The sequence below is a fragment of the Schistocerca serialis genome, chromosome 1, assembly GCF_023864345.2.
Source record: "Schistocerca serialis cubense isolate TAMUIC-IGC-003099 chromosome 1, iqSchSeri2.2, whole genome shotgun sequence".
Taxonomy (NCBI): Eukaryota; Metazoa; Arthropoda; class Insecta; order Orthoptera; family Acrididae; genus Schistocerca; species Schistocerca serialis.
The window spans coordinates 541374882-541387243 of NC_064638.1; positions in this window are offsets into that span (position 1 = coordinate 541374882).

Genomic DNA, 12362 nt, shown 5'->3' on the forward strand with positions numbered 1-12362 from the left:
ATTTTGACATATTTTAGGTTAGCATCGAAAATGATCAATGCAGCCTGTTCACAGATTAGGGAGAGTACCATTTGGGCACACGACAGGTAGAATTTTTAGGTAGTCACGCTGAAGAAACATTCCACATCTTGTAGCTGAAGATAAATTTTCCAATAGCAATGACAATTTATACTGCAGCAAGCATTGGCGCCCCATAATTTTTTCCAAGAGGGCTCAGTATTTTAAAGTTGCTACTTTTTAGAGTTCCGTATCTAAATCGGTTAAAACGGAACCCTTATAGAAGCACTTTTCTGTTGTCTGTCCGACTATTAAGAAGCCATTTTCTCAGGAACTTACAGCATATATCGTTGAATTTTACGTTTATTAAGCAATTATACATATAGAGACTTGGGAGTGTCATTATGTTTAATATACTGAAGTGCTCCTTACGGCTTTCTCTTGGATCTAATCCTTGTAAACATCTAATTGCCTTTTTTTTTGCCAATTGAATACACAGTTTGTGCCTGGTGAATTACCCCATAACAGAATCCCATATTGATGAATCTCCTTTGGGGTGACACATTCTGCTGTCAACAATTCAATGACTGCACTTTGCATAAATCGCATTGGCCGACCATCTGTGCAGGGTTTCATACTTTACACTACAACACAACCGTTCAATGGTAAAGGCTTTCCGCCAATGGAGCTGTAGAGAAGAGGATACGGAATAATCCAGTACCTGCCGCATACCAGTGCTGCCAACTGTTGAAGAGTTACGAAGGTGGAGGCACTACTTTTAAGTGAACCCTCGTATATTCTATCATGATGTTAATGTAAAGGAGGTACATAAAAGTGACCATTTGTGCCAAAACAGTCTCGCTTATTTGGCGTGTGTTACAAGTGCAGCAATAGTAGAAAGACCTGATTCATTTTATCTAGCAGACAGTGACAAAATAGACGTAATCAAATCGAGAAACCACACCAGTCTTGGGCACTATTCGTGTTAACACGTTTTCAGTGTTAGACAACGACAATTTGATTTGTCCTGTAGCAAAACGTTTGATGAACTTTGATGTGGTAATAGACTCTTTCTCAGAAAGGAAAGCACGCTGTGTAAAGTTGTAGCAACATTAGAGACAAAACGATTCTAGGACCTAAGGATTGAAGAAATGCGTACTGTCTTGCTTGTCTCTTGTCTACTGTTTTTATGTTTCCTATATTTAGTTTTGTGGCACACAAAAGAGGAAGTTATTAGCTAATAGGCAATAAAGAGTGCAAATTTCATGAAGAGTTCTTATTCTCCTGGTGACAAATAATCCCACCCAGCATTAATTGTGAGCTTTTTAAGAGGGGTACGATGTCGAACCGGCCAACTGGGAGCAGCAGAGGAACCACAGGACATTTTAATTTCCACAGTCCTGAATAAAGGTTGGATGCCTTCTATTACAAAATATACACGTTTTAATTCCACAGAGCGAAATACAGTGACGTGCGATAAATGAATGCTGTATAAAGAGGCGTGGCACTGCACTTTGGCACACTGAAGACCAAATAACACATCTTACATTTCCTGTAATATATATGTGTTATATATAAAACTGTTCAGAAAGATGTGCGCTACAAAATTAAAAATCGATTTTTTTAAAAAATATTTGATGTCCCATCTCAAACTCTCGAGGGGGAGTGGGGGTTGTGGTGGTTTGCCACTGTCAATTTTTATTCCCAGTTCGGAAATATTGTAAGATCTGGGGTTGTGTCCATTGTCCAAGGTATTAAATGATACCAATCATAAACTACTGCTTGAAAATTATACTGATATGGAGTTGTGGTGCTGCTCTGATATGGTTTAAATCATTTTTATGACAGATACCAGAAATAGTTCTCAAATTAAAGTGATTATTTTCTGGATATAAGAAAGTGAGTTATGAATTACCTCAAGGTTCAGTGCAGGGACACCTGTTGTTGTTGATATTCATAAATGAAATGACAAGATACGTAACACGAGCTGATGCCGTACTTTTCACTTGATACAACTCTCTTCATTAAAGCTCAGAATGAGACTGACTTGAACAAAAAATAAGAAACAGAAGACTCAAATAAATGGTTTAGGAGGAACAGTTTATTTTAAATGAGAAAAAAGCAACATTATGAATGAACTTCAGACACACAACTAAGAAGGTTGTGGTGTCGATAGGTCACATCGACCTCGTAAAGCATGATCTTTGAACTCTAACTGCTCCGACAAGCCACCGTGTTAATGTTCCAGTCAGCCTTTGTACCTTGTACAGTGTACACGTGTTTCCGTCTTTGTGATGAAATATATGTATGTATAGATATTTATGGGAACAGTTTGTTGCATATACAGTTATCCGTATTCCCTTTTCCCATATTGGTGACCCTGAAGTTTCTACGTCTTCTGCGACTTCTGCTCCGGCTGTGTGGAATCAACAAGTTTTATGTCCGACGCCATGGCTGCCTCACCCAACGTTTTATATGAGGATTTGGAGGCTCAGCTACTACTACCAGGCCACTCCAATCCCCTGCCAATGATTGTTTCACCACTAACAGACAGTGATTCACGATCTCCAGCGAAGTTAACCTCAAACTTTGCAGCTCTACAATGGTCGAGTGTTACGCTGTTACCTCAAACAATGGACTCAGGTTTCGTGTCGCCAGACTGTGCACGCCAGCATGTGAAAGGTAAAGTGGAGGATTTCCAGAATCGTGTAATGATCGATCGATCGATCGATCGCTCGTGTAGTGTTCAAAGGGACCCAAATTCACACACATGCTTTGATCCTGTACACGCCGCAATGTCGGTTACAGTAGTGTCACGTGCAACGCCGCCATTCGAGCAAACCACACACACAGACAACTGCTATCAAGCTATGCTAGTTTTGCCTTCCTCACAATTTAATAATGGACATTTTTATACATAAAGTTCGCCAGGCTCAACCACCTGATCTGTCGCCCAGTTTCTCGACCACGTGGGTTCGAGCACACCCGACTGCGCTTCGCCATCCAGGAATGTTGTACCACGACAATGTGACTGCCAGCAGGTTTCACCAGTGATTTATTGTCCTACCACACGGGGTGCATTTCCAATGTGCACAGAAAACTCTCGCTCTTGCCACACCAAGTACCAAACCAACTCCCTTACCCCCCCTCCCCTCCTCTCACGGGGGCCTCAATTCTGACCATACAGCAACTCGCTCCTTCCGCAGTACCATGTCTGTGCCTGCTGCGCTGGCCTTCCTCGTCATTTCCGAGTACTGTGCCTTTAACCTCCGGTCCAGTTTACAGGCCTACCTCACGCGCCGCTCATGTGTTTGTTCCCACGGTACTGACCGTGCCTTTCGCATCGTGCTTGCGTGACTCATCATGGACATTGCACCCAGCTGTTGTTCAGGACGTGTTTGCCAGTAGCACGCCCACACCAGTAGTGCCAGGTTACAGGACAGCCTATCCTACCACGGGACAGCGGCCTTCCAAGATATGCCAATGCTACCATCCTCGTCTTCCTCCCCTGACCCTGGCCATCCGCTGGAGCTACCTCCTTTATACGAGGACAACCCCATTTCATGGTTCAAGCTTGTGTAGCACCTTTTCTAGTTACATCAGGTGGCCGACGACAACTCTAAATTTCTATGCCTCGTCACGCACCTCCATGACCACTCAGATTTAATTTGTGACCACCTCCTTTCGCCACCGACACCCCCAAGATACGAGTTCGCCAAGAAGACAATATTGGACCGACACACCTGCTCTCCACAGGAATTAATAATCAAGATCCTGTACGAGGAACACCTGGGGAACTGCACTCCATCACAACTTTGGCGGCACCTTCGAGTACTTGTGAGTAACACACGATGCCAGAAATTACCCTGTGGGAGATATGGTTTGCGAAGTTACCTACCAACCTCCAGATACACCTGCTACCGCACTCGTTTGAGTCTTATAGGCTCTCGCCTTCGCATCACAGACCAGCTGTATGCACTACTGCAACAAAAACAACCAGCACACCTCTCACCGCTTGTTGGCACTACACCGCCTGTTTACCGGCCATCTGTGGGTAGAGGCAGGGCTTGTTCCGCCTCCATGCCATCCACACCACCAGGTAGTACTCGTTTGCTCTCCCCTCTTTCCGAGCACTCAAGAATCGCACATGCGCCATACATCCCAGGTTACATTCCGGAACAGATCAATGAGGACAAACCTCCTCCACTGTCACAATCACTGCCACCGCCACATTCAGCTCATCAGTACTGTTGGTACCACAAGATTTTGGGGATGAGGCCAAGAAGTGCAGATTACCTTGCCAGCACCCAAACGCCGACCGCAGGATCTAAAAGACACAGAGTCCTGCGGGGAACTTCACAGGCGTCCTCAAACATTGCATTCCGTCCGGTCGTCCGCTCGGCTGAGCGGTCATTTATACGTGACTGACATTTCTTCACGACTTGTTTTCCTACTTGACACAGGCACTGACATGTCCATCATACTTACGTCGTTGGCTCCTCCAGTTATTTCACAGACAAAGTCGCTTCTACGCGCTGTCAACGACTCAACATTACAAACTATTGGCTCTGCCAAAGTTATGGTGCATCTATCTCCTTCTCTACGTTTCCTGTGGACTTTTTACATTGTCGACATTGACGAACCAATTCTCGGTACAGATTTATTTTCCCATTACAAACTCTCCCCGAACATAACCGAAGGTTCAGTGCTACACCACCCTTCTCACACTCAGATACCGTGCTCAGGCACTTATGCTCATTGTTCTGTTTCTGTCGTGACGTGATTTGGTTCACAAGTGCTCCACCCTCGCGGAAAAAATTGTGGCCTGCATCACTAATCTACTGTCCGAGTATGATGCAGCAGCACAACTCTGTCGGCAAAACGACGAGTTGAAGCAATGCATTGCCTACTCTTTCGATGAGCTCACCGCAGCTCGTACCTCGCTGCTGCAACTGCAATCCACAGTTCCTTCACCTGATCGACCTTCATCAGCAGACACCAGCACAGACACTCATCAGGTTAGATCAAAAACATTCACTGCGTGTGACGATTCGCGTTCAGTGATCTCTGCACCTACCACATGCCTGCTACGTGCAGTGCCATGTGTTTCAAACAATGCTTCTAATGACAGTTGTGTTCACAATGCGAACACGCCCACTGCGCAGGCAGCTGCCCCACGTGTTGGTAAACATTGCCCATCTCTCGCGCGCCAACCACGAGATTCGGCAGCCATCGCCATTCCCTCGGCGGCACCAACTCGTCTCTTGCCCGCACTGGTTACTCAAGGTAAAACTGACAACAGACTGTCGCCCCGATCCAGTCTGTGTTGTGTGCACAGAGCAACCTCACCAAACAAGTGAACGCCGTGCTCACATAATAGGCATGTGACTTTTGTGCTGCCTTTTCCCACTCATACTAACAGCTACGCCTCATCGTTCCCCACTTGTCCCAAAACTTCACGTCAGGACCTTATTCAGCAGTGCAGTTCTCAGGCTCTTCCGTCATTGACGGAATGACACACAAGATAATTGCCACTACCGGCCCTCCTATTAGGCACAAGGTTAGACGCCTCAATCCCATTAAGTTGCGCGCAGCCCAGCAGCAAGTTAACGAACTTCTGGAGGCAGGCATTCTACAGCCATCAGACAGCAATTGGTCTTCACCGATTCACCTCGTCACCAAACACGTCGGTTCTTTTCGAATATGTGGTGATTACAGACGCTTAAACACTTCTACCGTCATGGACTATTACCCAGTGCCGAACATAAACGATTTCACCCATTGTTATTGGGCGCCACAATCTTCAGTGTGATTGACTGTACACGTGCCTATCACCAGACTCCCTTAGCGCCGGAAGACATTACAAAGACTGCTATCATCACACCACTCGGTTTGTTCCAATACAACTTCATGCCATTCAGCTTAAAGAATGCAGCACAAACGTGGCAACGTTTCATTGACTCAATCTTACGACAGCTTGAGTTCTGCTTTGCATACCTGGATGATATCCTCATTTTCAGCAAGTCGACGAAGATCATTTATCCCAGGTCCTCCAGACCTTGAACTCCAACGGTGTCGAGGTCAACAAAAATAAATTCCAATTGCACCAGCCTTCTGTGACATTTTTGGGTTACACTGTCTCCACAGACAGAACACAGCCTCCCAAATCCCGCTTGCAGGCTATTACGTCATTGGCACCCCCAGCTACGTACAAAGAACTCCAACATTTCCTGGGTACTATAAATTACTACTGCTGACATCTAACTTCTGCCGCCACCGTGCAAGCCCCTCTGACGGACTTACTATCCGGCAAACAGACTTCGGGCCTTAAGCCAGTTGGTTGGATTGAACCTATCCTAGAGGCCTTCAGGGCTCTAAAGACAGCATTAACTCATGCGATCGTACTCGCCCACCCCAATCTGTCTGCCCGAGTTGGTCATCGCTACGGACACCAGCGACATCACAGTCGGGGCAGTATTACAGCAACACAAGGGCGACACGGTTTCACTCCTTCATTTTTTCTCTAAAAACCTGTCTACAGCACAGAAGAAATATTCTGCTTTTGATAGAGAACTTCTGGTTGTCTGTGAAGGTGTTAAAAACTTTCGTCCTAACATCGAGGGCTGTTCTTTCTTTATCCTAACTGACCACAAATCACTGGCGGACACCTTCTGCAACCCTCCCATGGACTCACCCCCTCGGCATTTCCGCCACTTTGACCTTGTCTCCCAATTTACTACAGATGTACGCTACGTCACAGGCATGGAAAACATACCTGCTGATTTCTTTTCGTGCATCAATACTGTCTCACGCTTAGTCGATGTGTCTGACCTCCCTGCTCTCCAGGCCTATGACGATGAATCTCAAGCTCTCTTTATGGATCCCTAGACATCGCTTGTGTTTACCAAAGCCACGTTACATGGCGTTTCGGACAAATTGTGGTGCGACTCTTCTACTGGCACTCTGCAGCCGTTGCTCCCTCCCACGTTGCGCCGACAAGCCTTCAACACCTTGCATAACCTCGCCCACCCTGGTGTCCACGCCACTACACACCTTGTCAGCAGGCGTTTTGTTTGGAAAAATTTTAAGCAGGACTGTCAAACCTGGGCACGCAGCTGCATTTCCTGCCAACACAACAAAATTGGACGCCAATGACGTTTTTGTCGTGTACATATCGACCGTATCAGCCCTCTGCCACCGTCAGAGGGCCACAGATATATCCTCTCCACAATCTACCACATGTCGCGTTGGGTGGAAGCTGTTCCTTTACCCAACATCACAGCAGAAACCGTAGCCAAGAGATTTGTCTCATTATGGATCACTAGGTTCGGTTGCCTGTCCACCATCACCACCAACCAAGGTCGACAGTTCGAGTCAGCACTTTCCACGATTTTATGTAACCTTTGCAGTATTAAAAAAATTCATACAACAGCCTACCACCAGCAAAGCAACGGTTTAGTGGAACAATGGTTCCACACTCTTAAAACAGCACTCAGGTGCCATGACTGCCTCTGGTCTGAGATGCTTCCTTGGGTGTTACTCAGTCTCCGTTCAACCTTTAAACCTGACTTACAGGGAACCATCTTCGAATTCATTTTCGGCGATAACCCGGTTCTACCTGTGGTGTCACCGCCAGACACCACACTTGCTAGGTGGTAGCCTTTAAATCGGCCGCGGTCCGTTAGTATACGTCGGACCCGCGTGTAGCCACTGTCAGTGATTGCAGACCGAGCGCCGCCACACGGCAGGTCTAGAGAGGCTTCCTAGCACTCGCCCCAGTTGTACAGCCGACTTTGCTAGCGATGGTTCACTGACAAATTACGCTCTCATTTGCCAAGACGATAGTTAGCATAGCCTTCAGCTACGTCATTTGCTACGACCTAGCAAGGCGCCATTATCAATTGCTATTTATCTTGTGATGCATGTACCGTCAGACCGATGTTCACCAATTATGGATTAAAGTTAAGTATTCCAGAAGCTACGTACTTTTTTACTAGACTCAACTCCTTTAACTGTTCCAGACCTCACGCCAGCCTGCGTGAGCTTAAACGCGTGCCTTTTGGCTACCTCCTAGTGGCTTGGCTGTCTTGCCAAGTCACAACAGTATGGCGCCAAGGATTGGCGACGAGCCAATTCGCGTTTGTACCAATACTGATATTGCCCTGCTTTACTTGTCATGGCTTCGCCACAATCTCCAGATGTACAGTCCGAATTTTATCGCTTGCAGAATCAGCAGACGGAGGCCTTACTGGATGCCCTTGGACAGCTCGTCCAGGGTCAACGTGCGATGCAAAACGATGCGGCAGCCGCCGCTCCACCGCTACCGCAGCCACAACACGCAGTTGCACCACCTTCTCGTCCTTTTGATGCGGCACTGGAAAGCTGGACGGAGTGGTCACGCCAATTTGGATTCCATCTCGCCGCCTACTGAATTCAAGGTAATGAGCGGCAGCCTTTTCTCCTTTCTGCCGTAGGCGTCCAAACGTACCGTGTGATAGTGAAATTATTTCCCCAACGTGACGTAGCAACTCTGTCCTACGAAGAAATTTTGTCTGCATTAGATACATATTTCAAAGAATCAGTCAATGTAGTTGCCAAACGGCATACGTTCTTTCGTACAAAACGTACGGACGGTCAGACTAATAGGGAGTGGGTTGCAACTTTGCAAGGCCTTACTAGGGATTGTGCTTTTGAGTATGAATGTGGACTCCCTTACTCAGATACTATGGTGCGTGATGCAATTGCACAGAACGTTTCTGATGTTCGTATACGGGAACAGATTTTGAAACTAGTCAATCCCTCCCTTCAACAAGTGATAGACATATTGGATCGGCAGGACACACTTGACTTTGCTCAGGAATCATTTGAAATTTCACCAGCCGTGTGTCACATTAACCGGCCCGCCGGGCGAGCTGCACGGAACAGTAAACAGTCCTCACGCCCGGCCGCACCAAAGCCGCCAAGACCTCAGCCACGTGTGCCGCGCAAGCAAGCAAATGCAGTGCTAAAATCATGCCCGCGGTGAGCTACTAGACATTCGCGTGAGAATTGCCCGTCACGCCAGACTATTTGCTTTTTCTGTAATAAAAAAGGACATGTTCAAAGTGTTTGCCAGAAAAAGCTCCACTCGGAAGCTCACGACCATTCGAGGCCCTTTGCTTCGCATCGGAATCGAACCCAGAATACTCAGACTTGTGAACCTTCGCCCATGGAAATTCATGTAGTTCATTCCACTCCGCCCAGTGCCACTCTCTCTAACAGTGACTGTGTTTGTCCCACAACTAGTGTGCGTTGACATCGCCGGAAATCCCGTCAAGTCGCAAGTGATTCTGTACCAGTGTCAGTTTACGTTGCACAAGACAGTCGCTCTTGTCGTCAGCAGGACAATAAACTTTTTGTAGACTTGGACATTAATGGCAACGTGATACCATTCCAGCTCGATACCGGAGCTGCAGTTTCCTTGATCAGTCAAGACACGTACAAACAGCTGGGCACCCCTCCGTTGCGTGCCGCAAATGTTAAGTAATTATTCAGGACAAGTAATCCCTGTGTTAGGACAGTGCAGCCTTCTTGCAACATACAAAGGACAAACAAAACTTGTGTCATTGTACGTCCTTCGTTCTTCTTCTGCAGTGAACTTGTTTGGTTTAGATTTATTTCAGTTGTTTAACTTGTCTATAGTCAATCAGGTCCTATCAGTGAACCAGACTGTGCCTTCAGACAGTGTTTCTCGTCTATGTGACGAATTTGCAGACATTTTTGCACCGGGCCTTGGTTGCGCCACGAACTATAAAGCACATTTGGAACTGAAAGTTAACGCGCAACCGAAATTTTTCAGAGCGCGCAATGTTCCCCATGCATTGCGTGATGAGGTCGCAAGAACATTACATGATTTGGAATCACAAGGTGTGATTGAACGTGTGCAGGCTTCTCTCTGGGCATCACCTTTAGTAATTTTGCCAAAACCTTCCGGAAAATTGAGACTTTGTGTGGACTTCAAGGCAACAGTGAATCCACAATTGGTGATTGCCACTTTTCCTTTACCCCGCCTGGAAGATCTTTTTGACAAACTGTGCCCGGCTAAATATTTTTCGAAGTTGGACCTAGCAGATGCGTACTTGCAAATACCGGTGGACGACGAATCCCAGCGCGTTTTGGTGGTTAACACGCATCTTGGTTTGTACCGATTCAAACGACTGCCATTCGGGTGTGCATCTGCCCCTGCATTGTTTCAGCAACATCTACAAACTGTTTGTGCGTCGGTCCCTACTGCAGCAAACTATCTGGACGATATTGTGATCTCCGGAAAGATGGAAGAAGAACATTTAGCCAATCCCAGAACATTATTTCTGGTCTTGCAACAAAATGGTCTTCGCTTGCGGAAGGATAAATGTGTGTTTTTTGCTCGTGACTTACCCTATCTGGGCCATGTACTCAATGCCCAAGGCATACATCCCAGTCCAGAGCACCTCCGTGCCATACAAGACTTGCCTTCGCCGCAGAATTTGAAGCAGCTACAGAGTGTGCTGGGAAAAATAAATTATTATCATCGCTATGTGCGCCACGCCTCTTCTATTTCAGCTCCGCTTCATCGCCTACGCCGTAAAGGTGTTCCGTTCGTCTGGACGACGGAATGCGAACGCGCCTTTCGCCAGTTGAAATCGGCGTTGCTTTCCAATACTTGCCTTACGCCATTCATCCCCGAAGCCCCTTTTGTTGATGGTGGATGCATCGGATTTCGGGATCAGTGCTGTGCTTGCGCACAAAGATGGTTCGCACGATCGCCCTATTGCCTTTGCGTCCAAATTGCTCTCGTCTGCACAAAGAAATTATTCATAGATCGAGAAAGAAGCATTGGCTCTCGTATTTAGTGTTACAAAGTTTCATGATTTCTTGTATGGTCGTCACATTACCATCATCACAGACCACAAACCTTTGACATCGCTTTTTCATCAGAACAAGCCTGTACCTCCATGTACAGCGCAGAAATTCATTCGCTGGTCTATTTTCCTCTCGCAGTACCACTACGATATCTTGTATTGGTCCACTGCTAAGCACGGAAACGCCGATGCGTTGTCCCGTTTGCCTGTTGCTGAGGATAGAGCATTCGATTCTTCTGAACTTGCTTGCATGTTCATTGATGCGGAAACCTATGACGTGGTCGAATCGTTTCCGATTGATTTTCGTTATGTAGCTACAGCCACAGCGGCTGACCCTGTCCTTGCTACCGTTCTGCATTTTGTTGCTACGCAATGGCCCTTGTCAAAGTCACGGATCGAGGATCCGTTGGTTCGCCGATTATTTTGCTCACAAGGAGATACTTTTTGTACGACGTGGTGTTTTGCTGTTGTGTTCTGATAATGATCAGTCCAGAGTCGTGGTCCCACGTTCGTTGCAGTCCTCTGTCTTATGGCTTCTCCACCAAGGACATTGGGGTATAGTGCGAACGAAACAACTTGCTCGTCAACACTGTATTTGGTTTGGAATCGATGCTGCGATTACGCATATGTGCTCTTCTTGCATGGCGTGTGCCGAACAACAATCCGCACCACTGCGGAAATTCTTTGCATGGCCGAAAGCCACTACCCCTTGGCAAAGCTTACACATCAATTTTGCTGGTCCATTCTGGAATGCTCGATGGTTGGTTCTGGTCGATTCATTCAGTAATTTTCCTTTTGTTGTCCGGATGTCTTCCACGACGTCTTCTGCCACTATCCAAGCGTTATCCGCTATCTTTTGCATTGAAGGTCTTCCAAAGACTATTGTTTCCGACAATGGCCCACAATTCATGTCCGCAGAATTTGTCATTCTGCAAGGCCAATGGTATTCAACATCTGCCGTCCGCGCCGTTTTCGCCGCAGTCAAACGGTGCCGCTGAACGATTGGTCAGGACTTTCAAGTCACACATGTCGAAGTTGAAAGAGTCTCATTCTCGGGAGGACGCCTTATTGCTCTTTTTGTCCACGTATCGCTCTCAGCCCCGAGATGGTCGCTCGCCGGCTGAGTTGCTCCACGGTCGTCCTCATCTCACCTTGATGTCTTTGCTACATCCGCCGCATCAGGTTCCTGTGCAGCGGCAGACACCTGCTTTTGCCCCAGGCGACGTTGTATACTATCGCAACTATTGAGGTTCACGGCGTTGGCTCGCAGGGCGCATTCTTCGCTGCCTCGGCCGCACTATGTATCTGGTTTTGGGGGCCTCTGGTGAGGTGCGTCGGCATCTCAATCAGCTGCGCCTTTGTCGTTGCACGGGTTCTGCCGCTCCCCGTCTGCTTTCAGCGACGGTGCCGTCCGGTCAGCGACCTGGTGACCCAACTACTGGCTCGCCTCATCCCCAGGTGTTACCGGAGCTGCCTTCCATTTTG